The following is a 23,886-nucleotide window of genomic DNA, read 5'->3' as shown; positions in this document are numbered from 1 at the left end:
GGGGTCTAGATGCTCTTCGGGGGGGCGGGTCCCTTCCCACTCCAGTTATGACTTGGATCGAGGAGATGGGAGTAGAGTTAAGGTGTGGAGCCTGAGCTAGCTGGTTAGAGGGGAGCCTGTATGATGAGACGAGTGTGATCACTTACTGGGGGGAGAGGGTGGGAATAGTTCTTCTGGGATTGTCTGCTCACGACTCAGTCCGGGGTTTAGTGAGTGGAGGCCGGGAACCTGGGGGGGGGCAGGGACCGGTTAGGGTGCGGTGAGTCATTCCTAATGAGAGGCGGAGGGCTGCGGGGTGTTGCAGAGTGAGGGGAGGGCAGATGGAGTTTCCCTAAGGAGGATAAGGTTTACTTCAGGCCATGAATCAGGGTAGCGATATGCGCTTCTAGAAGGTCAAGGCGTTGCGTCAGCTTGAGTGAGGGGGAGGGTGGGCGGAGCTGGGCCCTGAGTGTGAGGGGCTTTGGGATGAGTCCCTACTGGGGAGGTTAACAGGGGGGGAGCTGGGTCAGGTCTAGAGTTCGACTGTGGGAAGGCTAGGGAGGGAGGGGGGTTGGGGTCCCGTTAGAGGTGATAGTTTTCTTCACTAAGGGGGACGATATGAACTAGTGGAGTGAGGGTTAGCGGGGGGGGGGCTGTGCATCGGAGTTGTTTGGGGATCTGGGATCTCTCAGGGCGAGAGACTAAGAACTAGAAGTGTGTGCACTAGGAGAACTAGTGAATGTTTTAAATGGCAAAGTCACATTTAGCCACACCTTTTCCTTTTTTTAGTGTCATGTAAATGTGTTACTCAGGTAGTGGTATTTGTTGTGTATCAGAATGGGCTGCAAGAGGGTCCTAGAGATTTTACATTTTAAATGCACCTCTGATCTGAAGTCCAGGTGCGATAAAGTCAGTTGAGGCCTCCTTCTTGAAGGTACGGTCTAAGCGTTTCGACCTCTATGTACTTTTTGCTCTGGGGATGTTCATCAGGGCTAGTGCTTGCCAGTGCCTGTCACTTTTACTGCTTATTTCAATGCGCTTACAGAGAATGCATGAAGAGAACAGGGAACCGTTGTTTTCAGTTGTCCTGTGAAGTTTCTCTTCGTTGAATACATTTGCGGGATTGCAGCATGTATAATTATTGGCTGTTTTTTGTGGTGTGATTAATCATATGGAATTCTATTCTCATAGAAATTTAAGCATACACCCAGCAGAGCAGAGCACACTTAAGCATAAAACTAAGCCTAAAATGGGAGTATGTAAAGAAAGGCCGATCAGCAGTGCATAGATTTGCCACATCAACAATAGGAGCAAGGAATAATGCACCTCAGAATACCATCTCACCATAAGAAAAACAGCACATAATACAATGCCCACCAATAACTGCCACCCAGCCCACCACTCACGAAACACCAAAATAAACTTTACTAATCATACAAAACCATCCACACAAATCAGGCAGTAAACGTTAATCAACCCTTGGAGACTGTACCTGCCTAATATTTAAAGTCCACGCAGCGTCCAAATATCTCTCCCTCATTCACAATCTTCACTCAAGCAAAGTCCCACACTTCATGTAGGATCGCAATGCCTGCTGTCTTCATTTACATAAAACCCTAGTAGGTAAGAGATTAAGTGAAGAACCTTTACACGAGAGAGTCTTTTGAGGTGGGGAGTTAATCATAGACATAAAAGTGCATACCAACTTGTATACACCCTGATGCAAACCACTGCGGTTAAACAGCAGACTCTCCTTCACTAGTGCACTGATAATTTTGAGACATTCTTCGTCCATTAACTTTGACTTACCACTCTAGCTTTACTCAATTACTGCTTTCATAAAGCAAACAAACCCACCACAAAATTTCTCATGAATAATTTTGGAGTCCTAGACCAGCAGCTCTTGGTTTAGGTCCAGACTTCTAACCATATAGCCCACTCACGTAATGGGCCACACTTATGACACAATGTTCTTCCCTTAAGGGACAACCACAATAACCTAACGGTAGAAAACTGTCTTATGGTCCCATGTCACATTCCTTTGGTCCTGGTCAAACCTTCTGTGCGCCCTACCTATATAAACTCATCAAAATAGCAGGCCTAGAGACTTTCTTAGAATCCACTGCCCGTACAGACCTTAATCATTCCTCCGTTTCGTGCACCTTTCAGTCCCAAGAGTGATGTGATACTAATACAGGGAATAGCAATGTAAACCTATCTATATTAGAAATATTGAGAGTGAGGGGAGTCAAGAAACCCATAAAAATGCACCATTAATAAATACCCTTCACAACACTGCATCAGCGCTGTGGCAAACCCTTTCACCTCCACATTCACCAAACGGCCATCAAAAATACATGATAACTAACTCTACGCCATTCAATCCACAATTACAAATTTGCACTGTTCTGAACACTCAACCCCTTTTCCCTTAGCGCAGGCCTCCAATGGAGAACACAGAGGCCTAGATTTACTGCCCTTCATGCAAGAGAGCACATGTGAAAAATTGCAGCATTACATTGCACGAAGGAAAGCAAATAGTACAAGACCAGATTTAATATGAGCTGCCTGCAGATGAAGTGATTGGTGGCATTCATGCGAAATCTGGTAGTTCTGCATCATGGACAGCCTTCTAATGTGGCACAAAGGTGAGTCTGCACTCTGCATTGTCTAGTGGAAGTTTTGAACTGGATGTACGCTCTCCAGTACCAGTGTAGATATCAGTGCAAGGATCGGACATTTAATATGTGAGCTTTAGGTTAAAGCAAACGTTATATCTGCCTAAATCAGGCGATATAACGCTTGAAGCTTTCCTTGATCCTGTTTTTGTCTGGGTGTTAGGACTTGGGGCAAGACCAGATCACGCTATTTGAGTAAATCTGGTTTTGCACCACTAAAACAATTGTTGGGAATGGAAGCAAAGCAATGGGACCAGATGTTTCCCTTGGCTTTATTCACCATTCACTGTAAAGAACAGAGCAGTACAGGACATGCTATCTTTAGGATATTGTTCGGGAGGAAACTCAGAACTCTACTAGGTATCGCGAGGGAAGCTTGGAAAAATGAAGCAAACGAGAATATAACTATCTTAGAATATGTAAATCAGTTAAAAACCCGGTTATGATAAATCATGGGGCAAAATGTATAACAGCATCAACAAATACAGAAAGATTAACATGATATGAAGGCTAAAATGAAAGCATTTCAACCAGGTAAGTATGCGCTACTTTTTCTCCCACCTGCAGAAAATAAAATGATGAGTGAGAGGCAGGGGGTCTATAAAATAACAGAAATGGTGACTCTCGTTACCTACAAATCGAAGTCAATAAAGTAAGGAAGAAAACTCAAGTACATCATGTGAATCTCTAAAATGGGAGGGACCACATTGGGAAGTAACCCCGCCCATATTATATATAGGAGGGTCGAGAACGGATATAGAAGAATTGAACTGTATAGTTCCGTGTTTAGATCATAGCAAATGACAGGAGTTATACCAAAGTTTAAGTTCATGCTTTGGAATATTCCTTAAGCCTGGGCCAAACCAATGTAATTCAACATTCTATGCAAACTGATCCAGGGAAAGTGATAAGGTTAAAATCTTATAGAATCTCGGAATCCTGAACACGAGTGATTGAAGAGAAAGTATGAAACATGTTAAACCTGGGGGTAATTGAACCATCTTCAAGTGAATGGAACTCGCCTATGGTTTTAGTACAGAAACCTGATGAGACACTGTCTTTTTGTATACACTTGTGAGAGATGAATAATATATCTAAACTTGATATTTATCCTATCCCTCAAATAGATGAAATGATAGAAAGACTGGGGCATGCCCAATTCATTAGCACCCTAGATTTATGTAAAGGCTATTGGCAGATTCTCCTAAACCGTACAACGAAAATACAGCTTTTTCAACCCCTGTGGACTTTTTCCAGTTTACTGGTTTGCGTTTCAGGTTGCATGGGGCACTTGCTACCTTTCAACAAATGATGAATATACTATTAAAAGTCAATTCACAAAGAAGAAAAGCAGCCAGGTCGTAGAAGACTGCACTACCTGGATCAGTCACGTGGTATAGTATTATTGCCCGCCTCAAATGATCAGCTGCCCCTTGATCATAAATATAAACATATATACAGGTTGGATAAGAGGCAATACGATCGAATGGCAAGTAAACAGATTTAACAAACAGAAAAAAGTAGTTGTCAGAGAGTCTTTTTTGTGGCATTATTTCAGGTGTGCTTGGTTTGTATTCATTTGGAACAGCCAACGCGATTCACCCAAACAAGGGCTTCTTCAGGGCTGTAATGGCATACAATATACAAGTGGTTTAAAAAACCATAGATCAAAGACCACAGTATTTGGTGCACGAGTTGACAAAGAGTCATAGGAGCGATTGAGAGAGCTAGAGTAGAACAGGGAGAAAGGAGGGGGGAGAGTGAGGGAGAAAGAGAAGAGAAAAGGTGAGATTGAGACAAGTGTGATTCCGGGTGTGAGCCTGGGCGGTATGTGCACAGTAAGAGGAAAAGAAGAGAAGTCGTTGAGAACTCTAGAAGCAAAGGGAGAACCGGTGGGTTTTTGGTCTATAGGTACCGTGTGTGAATCTCAAGCAACCATGTGACAGTGCTCGGGGGAATATAGAACTGTTCAGCGGTTGGCCAGCTTACCGATTAGAGATGTTGTGTTGCTTGCATCGTTGGTTGCACGTAAAAGAAATGGCTGATAAGGAACCTATTATGCGAGAGGAAGCTATGTCAGTGGAGACAGCGGTGGAGGAGGTGCGCCAGCAAAGGATAAGGGAGCGTCTGTCAAAACTTACCTTTAAAAGCCGCCTGTATAGTTCAGTCCTTGGAATAATTAGTGCTCTGTGGTGATGTATGTCTGTGGAATAGCAAGGGTCGGAATAAGACAAGGAGGAAAATGTGCCATCCAGTATACTTGTATCGACAAAGTCAATGCGTGCAGATTTAAAAATTGCTAAAGAAAAGTAGTCTCCCTGTATTGAAACATCTGGGTCATGTGTTACACCACTATGTGATCATCAAGAGGAGGAAAACTGTAACACGTGTGGAGTGAGAATCATTAAGAGTGAGCCCCCAGTAACCTCAGTGTTAGTGAGGCACTATAAAAGTGCTCCTGGACGGTGAGATGAATGGCAAGGCGGTGACTTAGGTGAGAACAGAACCCTAATATAAGGGTCTAGTGAGGGGAATATAAAAATAGATTACTGTGTGACGGAAGTAAGCAACAGAGACTTAAGGTTGGCCTCAGTTGGCTATCAGCCATGCCCGTTAACCTCAGTGTTGGTCAGGCAAAACAAAAATGCCCCTGGACGGTGAGTAAAGCCACCAGGTGGTGGCTTAGCTGAAATTAGAACTTAAAGGGAGAGTCTAGTGACGGAGCATCTTTAAGCGTGTTAGTTAATTAACAGAGGAAAATAAAGCTTTAAAAAATAGGCAAGACTCTCTAATGGCATTTGGTTAGTATGGTGGGTGCGGGGCAGTGAGTGCGAGAAAGTGAGGATTAATACGGGATGCTTCATTGGCCCCAGTGCAGGTTGAATATCTGATAGCCAGTATCCATCAAATAATGTGCGAGTATGTGAAATGGCACTAGACATAATTGAGGCCACAAAGAAAATGCGATAGATGAAGTAATGCATAAGCAACTGCGAGGATAAGAGAAAGGGGCCCGCAAAGTTGGAATAAAGGATAACAAGGCTGCCATTAAAAACTTAATAATTGTTATCGCGAGTTAGTGGATGAGGAAAGCAGCGCGCTTAGCCAGGTTGCCGTTGAACAATTAATAATTGTTATTGTGAGTGAAAGGACGAAGAAAGCAGCGTGCATACTAAGCCTCTACAATGAGAAGCCTAAGAAACGTACTCATGTCGGTAGTCGCCGTGGAAAAAATTCGGAACCGTATCTGGGATTCTTCCTAACGTCTGCAGGTAGACGACAGAGTGTGGACTCTCCAAACAAGAACTACTGAGTAACGTAGCCTACATCAGTCAACTTCCGGGTAATGGGAGACTAGACTGCGTTCTATGTGTGTTAGGTATACTCACTTCCGGTAGTGTAAAATAGGTGAAATGCGAACAGTAAGGCCTAGGAAATAATGTGGATGTAAGTAATATTAAGGTTAGTTGAGTCGTGTTAGGTAGTAAAAGACGTAAACTGGCCAACGGGGTAAAATGGACATTAGTGCAGCCTAAAGCCTAAGATTATTCACGAAGGGTCTATTTTCGTCAGGCATGTAACATGTGTCCTAGTAGTAGTGAGGTCAGACCTAGCTGTAGGGGAAACTCAAGGTACTGTGTGAAAAATGTTGTCAATGTCCTTGGTGAGTTAGGGCGAGATAGGGTAATGTCTGACCCTGAGGAAAGTAATAAACTGAAAGTATGTCCAGAATGTAGACGAGAGGAGCCAATCAAAGTGTGATAACGTTACTCGGAGGTGTCCAAACGCACATGCAAATGCAGGAGACAAGACAAGCGACAAAGAGAAGAGAGTCATCAGAAACAAGAAGGGGTAAAGAACAGTAAAGCACAAACGTGGTCAGAACAAATAGCAATTGCACATTTTTAAACTCAGACTCTTCAATCCACGCCGGTTACTCTCTGGCGTGCACTTTACAGTAAAGACAATTCTAAGTTTAGCAGATAGACGGTTGGGTATACGTATAGCCCGAAAGCTAATTAAATAAATGTCGATTAATTGTAAACAATATACTCCGGCGTATTTTTAGCAAAGTTGTTGTAGAAACTGCAGTATAATCCTGGGTATATACATGTGACTCATGTAAAGGGACAGGTACATAGGAGTGCATTAATAGGTTTAGGGTGTCCATGCAACGCGGAATTGATACCAACGACATTCGATAGCCAGATGCATTGGCCGCCTGGAATATTTGGCAATATGGTTACCGTACTACATTTTCTAAGCATCAATGTCATTTTGTCCCAGTTTGATGTGTGGGCAATAGAGTTACAGTGCCTCACACCCTGGGATGTAAGCGTGTTTGGATAGGGTTCCTTACATTGACAACATTGTAATCAAAACAGAAACCATATGTGTATTGGCAATGAGGTTACATTATCTTACATCCTTAGCCTACTAAAAATTAAAACCTTATGAATATGAGTAATAGGCTTACAGTTCCTCACATCTAAAGTAGAGCGCAGGAGAGATCAACAATTTCAAAGGAACTGGAGATGAAATACGATGTTTTTATCCTGTGGCCTATTAGAAAAACATATTGCATTAAGTAAATGTGTGACACAAGTATAGGCAGAATAGATGGAGTATACAGAAAGACAGGAAAAGATTAGTTGTATGTATCATTGAGCAACAAATGAGGGGAGGATAGAGCACTGGCACTGAGACAATTCGAAGCCAGATGGATATGCACCCTATGCTCCTCCACTCTAGGCCTCAACACAGAGAAGGAAATGCACTATTTCCTACAATGATCCATACAACTAATCTTTTCCTGTCTTTCTGATAACTCCATCTATTATGCCTATACTGTGTCACCCATTTAATTAATGCAAAATGTTTTTCTAATAGGCCACAGGATAAAAACATCGTATTTCATCTCCAGTTCCTTTAAAATAGTTGATGTCTCCTGCGCTCTACTTTAGATGTGAGGAACTGTAACCCTATTGCTCATATTCATAAGGATTAACATTTTTAGTAGGCTAAGCATGTAAGGCACTGTAACCTCATTGCCCATACACATATGGTTTCTGTTTTGATTACAATGTTGTCAATGTAAGGAACCCTATCCAAACCCGCTTACATCCCAGTATACTACAGTTTCTACAACAACTTTGCTGAAAATACGCCGGAGTATATTGTTTAGAATTAATCAACATTTATTTAATTAGTTTTCGGGCTATACGTATACCCAACCGTCTATCTGCTAAACTTAGAATTGTCTTTGCTGTAGAGTACACGACGGAGCGTAACCAGCATCGATTGAAGGTTCTGAATTTAAATATGTGCAATTGCTTATTTCTTCGGACCTCGTTTGTGCTTTACTGTTCTTTACCCCTTCTTGTGTCTGCATGACTGTCTTCTCTATGTTGCTTGTCTTGTCTCTTGCATTCGCAGGTGCGTTTGGACATCTCCGAGTAACATTATCACACTTTGATTGGCTCCTCTCGTCTACATTCTAGAAATACTTTCAGTGTATTACTTTCCTCAGGGTCGGACATTACCCTATCTCGCCCAACTCACCAAGGACATTGATAACATTTTTACCCCACTACCTTGGGTTTCCCCTACAGCTAGGTCTGACCTCACTACTACTAGGACACATGTTACATACCTGACGAAAACTGACCCTTCGTGAAGAATCTTAGGCTTTAGGCTGCATTAATGTCCATTTTACCCCATTGGCCAGTTCTCGTATTTTACCACCTAACACGACTCAATTAACCTTAATATTACTTACATCCACGTTATTTCCTAGTCCTTAACGTTCGCGTTTCACCTATTTTACACTACCGGAAGTGAGTATACCTAACACACATAGAACGCAGTCTAGTCTTCCATTACCCGGAATCTGACTGACGTAGGCTACGTTACTTAGTAGTTCTTGTTTGGAGAGTCCACACTATGCCTTCTACCTGCAGACGTTAGGACGAATCCCAGACACGGCTCCGAACGTTTTCCACGGCGACTACCGACACAAGTAAGTTTCTTAGCCTTCTTATTGTGGAGGCTTAGTATGCGCGCTGCATTCTTCGTCCTTTCACTCGCGATAACAATTATTATCTTTTATTCTAACTATGCAGGGTCCCCTTTCTCTTATCCTTGCAGTTGCTAATGCATTACTTCATCTATTGCATTTTCTTTGTGGCCTCGGTTATGTCTAGTGCCATTCACATACTCGCACGTTATTTGATGGATACTGGCTATCGGATATTCAACTGGCACTGGGCCAACGAAGCACCCCATTTTAATCCTCACTTTCTCGCACTCACTGCTCCACACTCACTGCCCCACACCCACCATAATAACCAAATGCCATTAGAGAGTCTTGCCTATTTTTTAAAACTTTATTTTCCTTTGTTAATTAACTAACACGCTCAAAGATGCCCCGTCACTAGACTCTCCCTTTCAGTTCTAATTTCAGCAAAGCCACCACCTGGTCGCTTTACTCACCGTCCAGGGGCAATTTTGTATTGCCTGACCAGCACTGAGATTAACGGGGGTTGCCGATAGCCAACTGAGGCTAACCATGAGTCTCTTTTGCTTACTTCCATCACACAGTGATCTATTTTTATATTCCCTTCGCTAGACCCTTATATTAGCGTTCTGTTCTCATCTAAGTCACTGCCTTGCCATTCCTCTCACCGTCCAGGGGCACTTTTATACTGCCTGACTAACAGTGAGGTTACTGGGGGCTCACTCTTAATGATTTTCACTTCACAAGTGTTACAGTTTTCCTCCTCTTGATGATCCCATAGCGGTGCAACACATGACTCAGATGTCTCAATACGGGAGACTACTTCACTTTGGCAATTTTTAAATCTGTGCGCATTGAAATTGTCTATACAAGTATACTGGATGGCACATTTTCCTCCTGGCCTTATTCCGACCCTTGCTATTCCACAGACATACAACACCATAGAGCTCTAATTATTCCAAGGACTGGACTATACAGACAGCTTTTAAACATAAGTTTTGACAGACGCTCCCTGATCCTTTGCTGGTACGCCTCCTCCACCGCCGTCTCCAGTAACATCGTTTCCTCTCCCATAATAGGCTCCTTAACAGCTGTTTCCTGTACGTACAACCAACGATGCAAGCAACACGACATCTCTAAACGGTAAGCTGGCCAATCGCTGAACAGTTCTATATTACCCCGAGCACTGTCACATGGTTGCTTGAGATTCACACACGGTGCCTAGAGCCCAAAAACTCACCGGTTCTCCCTTTGCTTCTAGGGTTCTCAACGACTTCTCTTCTTTTCCTCTTACTGCGCCCATACCGCCCGGGCTCACACCCGGAATCACACTTGTCCCAATCTCACCTTTTCTCTTCTCTTTCTCCCTCACTCACTCTCTCTCCCTCCTTTCTCCCTGTTCTACTCTAGCTCTCTCAATCGCACCTATGACTCTTTGTCAATTCGTGCACCAAATATTGTTGTCCTTGATCTACGGTTTTTTAAAACACATGTATATTGTATGCCATTACAGCCCTGAATAAGCCCTTGTTTGGGCGAAACACGTTGGCTAGTCCAAATGAATACAAACCAAGCACACCTGAAATAAAACCACAAAAAGACTCTCTGCCAACAACTTTTTTCTGTTTGCTAAATTTGTGTACTTGCCATTCGATTGTATTGCTTCTCATCCAACTTGTATGTACTATTAAAAGTATATAGGAAGTATGCAAATTCATATATCGACGATATTGTAATACATAGCATTTCCTGGGAAGAAATGTTAGATCTTCTGAAGGCAGTCTTACATTCCTTGAATGAATCAGGTAAAAAAATATACCCAAATAAGAGCCATTTAGGAACCAAACAAGTAAATTACCGTGGGTATTCATTGGGTAAGGGAATTGTACAGCCTCAAGAAGAAAAAGTCGCCACCATCATGAAAGTGCCCTTTCCAAAAACCCAAAGAAGATTTGCAAGCCTTTTTAAGACTTGTCAAGTGCCATTGTCCATTTATTCCAGGATTCTCACATTGGGCCACTACATTGACTTACTTGTGGACAAAAACAAACCTCCATACGACAATCCCCAGATTTTAAGAAAAAAATAATCTTTCAAACAGATACATTTGGTGTGGGTTTGGGGGCTGTGGTGTCCCAGCCAGATCAGGAAGGGATGGTGAGATCGGAGTTGTATACTGGCAGAAAGCATAATTATTCAATGGTTGAGAAAGAATGCCTTGCCACCAAATCGGCCATTGAGAGTGTTCAGTATTATTTGCAATGCAGAGAGTCTGAGCTCTATACCAATCAGGTTCTACTTGAATGGATGGCAAAGAATAAGGGAAATAATGCACTACTAATGTGATGTTTGTAAACATTACAACCCTTTAGGTTTGTCACTTACCACTGCTAAGGGAAAAATCAAACAAATGCAGATTCCTTAACCAGATATCCCTGAAATGATTTTCTTCCTGGGAAGAAAGTAACAGAAGGGATATGTGGGGCAAAGGGTAACACAGAGAGACTTACCTGGAGATCCAATGTTGCAGAGCCCGCACTGCGGCAACAACCTGAAAAAAGAAAAGGAACAAAGATTAAAGACTGGGAAGGAGACCGGCTGGAGACAATAAGAAAGAGGGAAAGTAAAGAAGGAATTCTCATGGGAGGAAGGGGGATGAGTCTGAGACAGTAAAGGCTAGTAGGAGGAAAATAGAGGAGGAAGAGATCCAGATAGGAGCACATAAAGGTAATTTGAAAGGAGGAACACAGTGAGCGCAGAGGAAACATGTGGTGTACCGAATGGGAGATGGTTGGAAGCTTCCTCAAGAGTGAAAGGAAGTAGATGAAGATGGTAAACCCTGGCAGCGGCGGACAGGGAACCTGAGAAGACACAGGTGACGAGGAAGAAGACTTGTGAACCGAGGAGTGGTGGGTGCCACCAACGGTTGCTGTGCAGCCCACTACAACCTAGGATGGTTGTGGCCAACTGGGCGAGTCTGCTGAAACTCCCTTTAGCCCAGTGGGCTGTCAGTGTAGTGGTACCTGAGCTCTGTACACACTGGGTGATGGTGGAGGTATTATACAAGAGCCAGGCACGTTTACTCATACTGGTTGTTGTGTAAGTGCATGTTCACACGGCAAACAAAGGAGGGAAGAAAAGCCAGGATTTATTAGTGTGTTAAATATTGTTGTGTTCAAGAAGCAGCCAGTGAAACTAAGCAAATAGGTTTTTTTTGTACTGCACAAACGAGTTATCTCCTGATTTTGATTTGTTCTTGAATGACTGTGAAGTAGCCCCATTTTGCAAAAATGGTAGCATAATATTTCCCATGGAAAGGGAGAGAAAGATCAGGGAACCATACTCCTATATATAATGTGATGTGTCGAAGAAACCAGGGAGTGTGGGAACAGACAGACAAGGTAAAAACGAGTGACCTCATAGTTGGAAATGATTACTTATCTGGGTGTAAATCTTTTTCAGATGAGAGTTGGTGGCACAACCAAGGAGATCCTACAAAGGAAAATAAAGAAAATCATATGTAAGGTGTCAAACTAGCCAGTAAATCAATAAACGGACTCACGCACGAGCATGCAACCCTAGAATTTTTTTTTTAAGTTTTCCTTTTCCCACTGTCATACAATAAAGCCATCATATGCAAAACTGCCTCTGACAAAATTCTTAAGCATTATTTCCTTCCTTCACTCCACAATTTCTAGTTACAGGAGTATCTGTGCAGGCTCTCCTCCTCATCAGAACTAGTCTGTACACAAGTTGCATGCTAACTAAGCTCACAACGCATGCCACATCCTTTGGGTACTGCCCCTAAATACTGATTGTGTGCTCAAGACACCGGAGTGTCTATTTTAGTGACATCATGATTAGCTTAATCACTATGTTGTGTCGCATATACATACAGACAAAATGATATGAGAATTGTGATTGTTTGGTTTTACATACACATAATATGTTTGGCATGTGTATAGCACACTCTACATCATTCCATGGATTTAGTAGTAATAGTATTTCTTGATGAATGAGATATTGGGCCTTTTCTCTCGGAATTGCAGGTGTGACTGCATGCCTTCTGTAAGCATTTAGCGTGTGGAGCTAAAATACCACCTGTAACGTTATAGAAATGTTATCAAAATAGGGTTCTCGGGAGCTATAAAAACTCAGATACATCTACATCTGAAGCATTTATCCATTTGGTGCAGTGGCATTGTTCAGATTGGAAAGTTAAATAATGTATTTTGAGAGATTTCTTATTAATACATAACTGCCCCAAGATGGATGATATGTTCATCCAAATGAATGTAAACAATGTTAAGTAAGTGTGTGCTTTAAGAACAATTATTGCTCCCCAGTTGCTTTATATGGTAGGAAGTAGATTTGTTATTCGATACCCGTATTCACCTTCATGTGGTATTCATAGATTATTCAAAAGGTGTTTAAAAAGAAAAGAAGCCAAACTGTACACAGATACACAAATGTACTTCTCTATGTATACTATATATGTTTAAAAATCACCCAATGCCCAGGCTGAACGAAAACATCATTTGTCAGCTAGAATTTCTACCTTGGTTCTGACTTGAAAAATAATTTCACTACACTATTAGTAATAATATTTAGAGTGCCCATCAAAACAATCTAATGTGTACCATTTTCATTTATTTACTCTCTTTTCTTATGTATGTTAAAGCTCTTTGTTTCAACTCTAAATACATTATAGACACACACTGTTAAACTTTACCAAGCTGTTCAACAACAATTGCTATTAAATGCATGTAAAAATGAAGTAAATTGTCATGTGTCAACCTGCATTTTTTTAACACTATACCATAAGACAGAAAGGGGCACCAACGACCTTCTAGAGACCCAGTGGTTTGTCTGTTGAAGTCTTTGGCTCAGGTTGACAGCTTGGCTTTATTGGCATCTGCATAGATACAGCTAGTGGTTTGCAGCCAGTGATATTGGCATAGACAAAGTGCCAGGCCAAGATATCGCTGCTTCCCACGCTATGTCTAGTTCCTTTCAAAACACCCACGTCCATAGTCCCACATTATAAATGTTCCCAGGGTGTAGCTTCAGTGGGGGTGTTTGTGGTGTGACACCTCCCAAATAAATACCTTCTTAACTTGGAGTTAGATCTGAGGGCCCTAAGCCGGGCCTGTCATGTATGTGTCGATTTTTCTTGTCATCCTGATTGCACTAAAAGGTTTTAACTTGTTCATTTTTTGGATCAGGAATGTAATTATACTAAGGCATACATATATATAAAGATTTTGCACTGAGGTTGCATCACTTTTTGATGCAGCCCAGCACCAGACTCCTCTTTGGTATTTCTACAAAGACACACAATTGTTAATTTATGCTACTGTGTTCTTTCCACAGGTAGTGATTGGGCATTCCCATCCATCCACCGATGGATTTTGATGCAAACCCATATTTATATAGGCCCAGGTTTACAAAGATTGTACATCTTGGTTGCGCCACTTTTTTGGCACAGCCCAGTTGACAATCCTTTTTGGTATTTGCATACCCACACAAATGTCGATTTGCTAGGCTTTATAAGAAAATGTAATGCAATGCACCGTTACTTTGCATCAGGTAGGCTTTTCTTGGGTGGTGCATGAGCATTCCCATGTATCCACCTATGAATTTAGATGCAATCCCATATTTAGACTTGGGTTTGCCCCAAAATGGTGTGCCTGCCTGAGGCTGGTGTAATGAAGACAAATATCTATATTTCTCCATTTTATTTCATCTTTGCATGAATGCTGCATTCAAGAAGAGGAAAAAGACTCCACGTAAAGTTTTTGTGCAGGAAGCTAACCCTTCCTGCATAAAAACTATCCAGACCAAACGCAGACACCCTTGTACTTGGTGGAAGGGTCCCCGCGTTGGCACTAGGCAGCCCAATGTGTGCCAACTCACTAAGAGAGCAGAACTGCACTATTTATTTGAAGATATGGTGCAGTTCTGCTCTCTTCAGGTGACACAACCTAGCGTAACAACGTTGCTTGCTGCACTGTGTTGCCCCACGTCCTCATACATATGCCCCTTGGTGACCAGTTTACCAAAAACAATAGCAAATTTGCACCCATAGAGGTACTAATGGATGCAAATGTACTACTTTTTAGAACTCACAAACATTGGAAGTAGTAGGCTTGGAAATCTATGCCAGTCTCAGGTCTGCAGGCATACTATTGGTAATCAAACACCCAAAAGGTGATGGAACGAATGGTTGCCAATAGTCTAACCACTGGCAGTGCCTCAGTGTAGAATTTCCACCAAAAGCTTGACACCATTTGTGCCACTCTAGACAGGGACCTGATTTAGGATTTAGTAGATGGACTAAAGCGAGACAGGGTGGCGGAGGACTTTATAGCTTTTACACCAAATTTTAGGTGGATATCTCTATACATTGGCAGGAACGGTTGCCATGGGGGTTCCTGTCAGAGTAGGAAAAGTTTAACACATGGTTGTGAAACTTTTTCACAGCTTTTATGTCTATAAAACAAACTTTAAAACAAAAGTATATTTTGTAAAGGAAAAAAAAACCAGATTATCCGCACACCAATTTTCTACCACGGGGCTTGGGGCTCACAGAAATCTATGAAAGACTGTTTACCACCCTAAAAACGCTGGCCATTTCTCCCTACTAAGGGCAGGGGTCAATACATTTTTTGGTGTGGGGGAGCGAGTAATTACCTTGAAAATTCATGGGGGTTTTGAGGAAGGGGCTACTCCATGGGGAAAAACATTTTGCACAATGACATAAAAATTATGAAATAAATTAGCAATTTCAGATCTGCTTACGCATTACATGTTCCTGTTTGTAAATGTGCAGCTGTTACATTTCCAAATGTAAATGTTTATGCACGTCTGTATTCCTGGCAAAACTGCAACAGTTTTAGTTTAATAGAACTGCTACTGGAATGCTTTGTGAAGTCCAAAATGTGCTGCAAACGAAGAAGATACTTTATGAAAGCAAATTTTGAATCGGTTTGTGAATTGGACCCAGATTTGGTCAGACCCAGATAATCCGCATTTATGTTTTTCAGTTTTGGATGCAGATGGCGCTGGTGCTGAGTGCATGCAAAATCTGTTCACTAAGGGCCAGATGTAGGAGCCCTAATACCGGTCGGTACCCGGCCGAATTCGGCCGTTACCGACCGGTATTTGGGTTTTGCAATGTAGGGGGCTTAAAATTACAGAATCGGTATATTTATCGATTCGGTAAATTTACCGATTCGGTAAATTACCGAATCGGAAAATATTCCTATTCTCTAATTCTAGATGTAGCTAGCACTTTAAAGAGTGCCACAGGCCCTTAAGAGTCGGTATTTTACCACACAATCCTATTGTGTGGTAAAATACCGAATTCAGGTGTGCATGCACATCTGTGCATGCACACCTGTGCCATGTGACACACAGACATGCCCTTAGGGCATGCATGTGTGCCACATGTCACACAAGCCTGTACTTGGGGTGCTAGAGGGTGTCAAAGTGACACCCCCTGCACCCTTGCAGGATTCGGTATTCACCGATTCGGTAAATACCGAATAGGTATTGCCCATTGATTCCTATGGCCTTCACCGAATCGGTAAATACCGAAATGTAAAATAAAATGTACCTACATCTGCCTACTTCTAATTTACCGATTCATAAATACCGAATCGGTAAAATTCGGTATTTATGAATCGGTAAATTAGAATTACCTACATCTAGCCCTATATTCTTAAAAGGGGCTTAGAGCCTGCCCATTATCTACAGTTGGTTAACTTCCACGTCACTCTCATTTCCTTGCTTCTAATTTGGCAATGCCTCCAGCTACCTCTTCTGCTTCAAATTTTAGTCTATTCTGTGGAGCATGGACCAACTACAGCTTCCTGTCTGCGGCCAGTGTTCTTCCACTGCTGTGCCCTTCCCAAGGCACTTTCTTTTACTTTCTCCCTAATGCATGTGTTTGTGTTCCATTTCCCCTTTCCATGTTGCCGTTTGTCCTGCTGTCATTCTGCCCGCATCCTTGGATGCCCCTTCCACCCCTGCTTGTTGCCCCCTCCCCTTTCGTTCATTCCCCCCTTCCCACTGCTGCGTCATTTGTTACCCTATCATTGCCATCTCTGTTTGAAAGTCCAGGCTCCTAAAGGTGCCTGCATAAGCATCACAAAAAACACAGTTGATGGGCAGAATGTAGAACAATGTCATACATTCACCCCAGTACAAGGATCTGGGCCTAAATCCATCGTTTTTTTGCACTCCACACCACCCTGGGTTAGACACTGGCTATATGCAAATCAGCCATAATCAACAAGAGAGAAAGGGTCGGCAAGCCACTCTTGTACCCCTTGGCAAATAATTATAAATCAACAAAAGAGTGACTACAAAACTAAGACAATCAAAATTAGTAGTATAGTTGCTACCACCAGAAATAGTTTAGACAGACAAGGGAAGGTGTGGTGCTCAGACGTGAGTCCCAGGCTCTCCACACCACTGGAGTCAAGCTATCCAGACTGATGAAGGCTGATAGCCAGAAACCGGTCCTTGGATGCTTGATTCCGGTCTGGGAAAGACATGGCTTGGTAGTTCGGACTGGACTGTTCCCATGAGGCACAGGGTCAGAGCTGATTTGCATATAGCCAGTGTCTAACCCAGGGTGGTGTGGAATGCAAACAAACGATGGATTTAGGCCCAGATCCTTGTACTGGGGTGAATGTATGACATTGTTCTACATTCTGTCCATCAACTGTGTTTTTTGCAATTTCACCCTGAGTGTGCTGGGCATGCTCAGACGTGAGTCCCAGGCTCTCCACACCACTGGAGTCAAGCTATCCAGGCTGATGAAGGCTGATAGCCAGAAACCGGTCCTTGGATGCTTGATTCCGGTCTGGGAAAGACATGGCTTGGTAGTTCGGACTGGACTGTTCCCATGAGGCACAGGGTCAGAGCTGATTTGCATATAGCCAGTGTCTAACCCAGGGTGGTGTGGAGTGCAAAAAAACGATGGATTTAGGCCCAGATCCTTGTACTGGGGTGAATGTATGACATTGTTCTACATTCTGTCCATCAACTGTGTTTTTTGCAATTTCACCCTGAGTGTGCTGGGGATGCTCAGACGTGAGTCCCAGGCTCTCCACATCACTGGAGTCAAGCTATCCAGGCTGATGAAGGCTGATAGCCAGAAACCGGTCCTTGGATGCTTGATTCCGGTCTGGGAAAGACATGGCTTGGTAGGTCGGACTGGACTGTTCCCATGAGGCACAGGGTCAGAGCTGATTTGCATATAGCCAGTGTCTAACCCAGGGTGGTGTGGAGTGCAAAAAAACGATGGATTTAGGCCCAGATCCTTGTACTGGGGTGAATGTATGACATTGTTCTACATTCTGTCCATCAGCTGTGTTTTTTGCAATTTCACCCTGAGTGTGCTGGGGATGCTCAGACGTGAGTCCCAGGCTCTCCACACCACTGGAGTCAAGCTATCCAGGCTGATGAAGGCTGATAGCCAGAAACCGGTCCTTGGATGCTTGATTCCGGTCTGGGAAAGACATGGCTTGGTAGTTCGGGCTGGACTGTTCCCATGAGGCACAGGGTCAGAGCTGATTTGCATATAGCCAGTGTCTAACCCAGGGTGGTGTGGAGTGCAAAAAAACGATGGATTTAGGCCCAGATCCTTGTACTGGGGTGAATGTATGACATTGTTCTACATTCTGTCCATCAACTGTTTTTTTTGCTTTTTTCACCCTGAGTGTGCTGGGGATGCTCAGACGTGAGTCCCAGGCTCTCCACACCACTGGAGTCAAGCTATCCAGGCTGATGAAGGCTGATAGCCAGAAACCGGTCCTTGGATGCTTGATTCCGGTCTGGGAAAGACATGGCTTGGTAGTTAGGACTGGACTGTTCCCATGAGGCACAGGGTCAGAGCTGATTTGTATATAGCCAGTGTCTAACCCAGGGGGGTGTGGAGTGCAAAAAAACTATGGATTTAGGCCCAGATCCTTGTACTGGGGTGAATGTATGACATTGTTCTACATTCTGTCCATCAACTGTTTTTTTTGCAATTTCACCCTGAGTGTGCTGGGGATGCTCAGACGTGAGTCCCAGGCTCTCCACACCACTGGAGTCAAGCTATCCAGGCTGATGAAGGCTGATAGCCAGAAACCGGTCCTTGGATGCTTGATTCCGGTCTGGGAAAGACATGGCTTGGTAGTTCGGACTGGACTGTTCCCATGAGGCACAGGGTCAGAGCTGATTTGTATATAGCCAGTGTCTAACCCAGGGGGGTGTGGAGTGCAAAAAAACTATGGATTTAGGCCCAGATCCTTGTACTGGGGTGAATGTATGACATTGTTCTACATTCTCTCCATCAACTGTGTTTTTTGCAATTTCACCCTGAGTGTGCTGGGGATGCTCAGACGTGAGTCCCAGGCTCTCCACACCACTGGAGTCAAGCTATCCAGGCTGATGAAGGCTGATAGCCAGAAACCGGTCCTTGGATGCTTGATTCCGGTCTGGGAAAGACATGGCTTGGTAGTTCGGACTGGACTGTTCCCATGAGGCACAGGGTCAGAGCTGATTTGCATATAGCCAGTGTCTAACCCAGGGTGGTGTGGAGTGCAAAAAAACGATGGATTTAGGCCCAGATCCTTGTACTGGGGTGAATGTATGACATTGTTCTACATTCTGTCCATCAACTGTGTTTTTTGCAATTTCACCCTGAGTGTGCTGGGGATGCTCAGACGTGAGTCCCAGGCTCTCCACACCACTGGAGTCAAGCTATCCAGGCTGATGAAGGCTGATAGCCAGAAACCGGTCCTTGGATGCTTGATTCCGGTCTGGGAAAGACATGGCTTGGTAGTTCGGACTGGACTGTTCCCAGGAGGCACAGGGTCAGAGCTGATTTGCATATAGCCAGTGTCTAACCCAGGGTGGTGTGGAGTGAAAAAAAACGATGGATTTAGGCCCAGATCCTTGTACTGGGGTGAATGTATGACATTGTTCTACATTCTGTCCATCAACTGTGTTTTTTGCAATTTCACCCTGAGTGTGCTGGGGATGCTCAGACGTGAGTCCCAGGCTCTCCACACCACTGGAGTCAAGCTATCCAGGCTGATGAAGGCTGATAGCCAGAAACCGGTCCTTGGATGCTTGATTCCGGTCTGGGAAAGACATGGCTTGGTAGTTCGGACTGGACTGTTCCCATGAGGCACAGGGTCAGAGCTGATTAGCATATAGCCAGTGTCTAACCCAGGGTGGTGTGGAGTGCAAAAAAACGATGGATTTAGGCCCAGATCCTTGTACTGGGGTGAATGTATGACATTGTTCTACATTCTGTCCATCAACTGTGTTTTTTGCATAAGCATCACAGCACCACTAGAACGCAGTGTCAATAGACGTGCTCAAATAATGCTTCAATCAGCGGCAGCTACTCTTAGCCAGATCGTGATTCTTCACTGTGCACATGCTCACATTATAGGGTGACCAACCGTCCGTAAATTTCACGGACAGTCCGTAATTTCGGCCGTTTGTCCGTTGTCCGTGAAGGATTCTTTAACGGACGCCATTTGTCCGTCATTTTAACAGGGCACCAGTTGCAATTTTCACCTTAAAGCCGGCACAGCTTGCACCCACCTCCCTTCTTCACTCCGATGCTGCACCAAAGCTCCTCAGATACTCAGCAGCATTGGAGAGACACAGCGGGATGGCAACCTTCACACCTCCAGCCCTTGATGACCTGTTAAGAGGTGCTTCGAAGGTGACTGAGAGGGAGGGGCTGCAGCTTCAGGAGCAGCGACATCTATTCACATGCAAACAGCCCTGAATGCATCATGTCTCTGCTATTTAGAGGGGGGCTCACACATTCCATTTCTACCCAGGGCCCTAAACATCCTAGACTCCGCTCACCCAGATTACACCCCTGATTACACCCCCATGATTACACCGAGGCAGCATGTGCTTCTCTTCACCGAGCTTAGTTACTGTCACTAAATTGTAAGCAAACCTCGGTTCTTCAAACATGCAGTCTATAATGTAATACAATAAACAAATGGCACAATCGCACCCACAATGATTAACAAAGTATGGAGGACAATCAGTTCTCTTAGAGTATCTCCTGTAAGTACTGTACATCACAGTGGGGGATAACATTTTGGACAGAAAGCCTGTCTTCTCGTTGTCTTGTGCATGAGGGGGCGAGGAGCCCAAGATGATACTAGAATACTGCATGCCCACCCCTGTGCCCACCCTGGTGGATCCTGTCCCCTCTCCTGTGATGGCTCCTGCCCTCCCCTCAGTGATGGATCCTGTCCCCCCCATGTGGTGGCTCCAGTCCACCCCGGCCTGTGATGTCTCCTGTCCCCCCATGTTGTGGCTCCAGTCCACCCCCGCCTGTGATGGCTCTTGTCCCCCCCCTGTGGTCGATCCTGTCTCCGCCCTGGGTGGCTTCTGTCCCAGTCCTGGAACGGCCCCTGCAGCGAGGGTGAAGTTCTTGATGGGCCTCTTCTCAAAAGGGCTCAGCTCAAAATTAATATGGAAGGTGGGCGAGTAAGTAAGTGAAGGGATGGGTGAATGGCTGGATGAATTAGTGAAAGGGTGAATGAATGAATTAAAGATTGAATAAATGGATAATGAGAGAGGATGGATGGATTGATGAGCGAGGGGAAGGATGGAGAGAAAATGTAAATAGCTGGATGTATGGGTGGAAGGGTAGCTGGATGATGGATGAGGGGAAGGATGATGGATGAGGAGAAGGATGGATGGATGGATGGAGGGGAAGGGTGGATGGATGGATGATGAGGGGGTGGGTGAAAGGATGGATGGATGATGAGGGGAAGGATGGATGGATGATGAGGGTAAGGATGGATGGATGATGAGGGGAAGGATGGACGGATGATGAGTGGGTGGGTAGAAGGATGGATGATGAGGGAAAAGGATGGATGGATGATGAGGGAAAAGGATGGATGGATGATGAGGGGAAGGATGGATGGATGATGAGGGGAAGGATGGATGGATGGATGGATGATGGGTGGGTGGGTGAAAGGATGGATGGATGATGAGTGGGTGGGTGAAAGGATGGATGGATGAGTGGGTGTGTGGATGGTGGGTGGGTGAAAGGATGGATCAGTGGATTGGATGGTGTGTGAAAGGATGGATGAGTGGGTGGGTGGATGGTGGGTGGGTGGATGGTTGGGTGGATGATGGGTGGGTAGGTGGATGAGTGAAATGATGGATTGATGGATTGATAAGTGCAAGGGTGAATGAATGGACGTATGAGTGAAAGGGTGGATGTAAGGATGGATGAGTGAGTGAAAGGGAGGGTAGATGGACAAAAGGATGAATAGATGTGTGAAGGAGTGAAATGATGGATGAGTGATAGGGTCAATGGATGGATTCATGAGTGGATGAGTAGATGGATGGATGGGTGGGTGGATGGATGGATGGATGGAAGGAAGGATGGCTAAGTGAAAGGGTCGATGGAGAGAGAAAGGGAGGATGGATGGATGACTAAAAGAGTGGATGGGTGGAAGGATTAGTAAGTGAAAGGATGGCTGGATTGGTGAAAGGGTAAATGGCTCAATGGATGAGTGAATGGATGGATGGGATGAAGAGTGGATGGATAAGTGTACAGATGGATAGGGTGAAAGGGTGGATGGATGTATGGATAATGGAGGATGAGTGAAAGGATGGATGAGGGGATGGATGAAGGGATGGATGAGTGAAATGATAGATGGAAGGATACATGATGGATAGGTTTGCAAATGGTTGAATATGTTTGGAAATGGCTGGGCTTACTTATATACTATTGCGCGACCTCTGATGTGTCTGTAAAACATACCTATTGTCCTGAAGTTTTGTCCTGAATTTTGACCTCCTGTCCTGAATTTGTGTCCTGAATTTTGACCCTTTGTCCTGAATTTTTACACTCACCGTCCTGAATTTGCACCAATGCCAGTTGGTCACCCTAGCTCACAATCAGGATGATGTACCTGTCCACCACTGCGCTCCCAGTGTGTCTGAAGAGCCGGCTATGCCCTGAAGCTACAAGCGTGTCTTAATAATGGTGGACATGGACACACCTCCCACCTCTTTCCAGTTCAAGTCCACATCTGGCCACGTGACATGAGCGCAAAATGCCCAAATTCGAATCCTCAGTGTTGGTGACAAGCCATCATCGAAATGCCTATTCACTGTAATTCACACTGCTCAGCTGTTGAAGGGGCAATTGGGCGAGCCTTAACACCTCCTATCTGACCCGACTGCGTCTGTCAGCCAGAATGCACTGTTCATGTGTCCACCCCACCCCCATTGCCACTTGCCCCGTATCAACCAACCACACCCTTTCTGTTCTTGCTTGGACTGTCCAATCTGCCCCTTCCCACCCATTGTCACTTGTTTTTATTTTAGTCTATGTGCGTGCAATTAAGAGTGTGTTTTGTATATGAAAACCTCACAGGGCTTCAGCACACCAGCCAAGCAATAAATTACATAGACTTTACAAAGTGACTGAGAAAGAGAAACAAGAAAAAACACAGAGTGAAGGAGTTCAAAGAGGAGTTGCTTTTGGGTCATCGCTTGCTGACCTTTGAATAAACAAATTATTATACTAAAAAATATAAGTGTTTTGGTGCTCAATGTATAACAGTGGCAATAAAAATAAACAAATAGAACTTCCTCTTACCAGTAGCGTTCCACATTTCCCGTCCATCACATGGGTGCATTGTGGAATAATGAACTGTTTATAAAACATGGAAGTGTCTATTTACCCGGCCAAATAGTACACGATCTCTGATATTTACCCAGTGGCCTGCAAAATGGTATATAATCTCTGCTGTATAGCCAGCCATTGACTAAATAGTAGAGATGATGTACAATTTGACCACGAACCGATAAAAAGTGTGAAGGAGGTCTTTATTTAGCTGGCCATGAAGAAAAAAGGGACTCCAGGTAATGGTGGCCATCTTGCAATGGTGATGCAACATGTGTAAAGCATTTTAAAAGTAAGTGCATATACAAATGTACAATAATTGGAGAAAAAAAGTAAGTTCGTGTTTTAAGCTAAGCTGTTTACAGATTACAAAAACTTAGTCAGTTTTGAATAAAAACATTTATGTTATTTTAATATTCAAATAGGACATGCCGACATCACAGAAGCTTCAGGATCTGGCACACAAATATGTTGAGCTTCAGTCAAGGAGTATTTGGTTGTCAGCAAAGACTACTGTATGGTTTTAA

General features: G+C 43.9%; 1 protein-coding gene across 2 annotated transcripts in view; it reads left to right on the top strand.

Annotated features, from left to right (window-relative positions):
* Nucleotides 1-23,886, top strand: part of C3_1H2orf66 (chromosome 3_1 C2orf66 homolog) — a 243,413-nt gene that overhangs the window by 170,170 nt on the left and 49,357 nt on the right. The window contains exon 3 of one of the 2 annotated variants that reach the window (XM_078683699.1): nt 12,136-12,307. The exons of the other annotated variant lie outside the window; for it this stretch is intronic. The gene's annotated coding sequence lies outside the window, so the exon portion shown is untranslated. Of the gene's footprint in view, nt 1-12,135; nt 12,308-23,886 lie in introns of those variants that run through there. 2 annotated transcript variants of the gene reach the window in all.

This window comes from Lissotriton helveticus, chromosome 3_1 (assembly GCF_964261635.1).
Source record: "Lissotriton helveticus chromosome 3_1, aLisHel1.1, whole genome shotgun sequence".
Lineage (NCBI taxonomy): Eukaryota > Metazoa > Chordata > Amphibia > Caudata > Salamandridae > Lissotriton > Lissotriton helveticus.
This window is presented reverse-complemented; position numbering and strand designations above follow the sequence as displayed.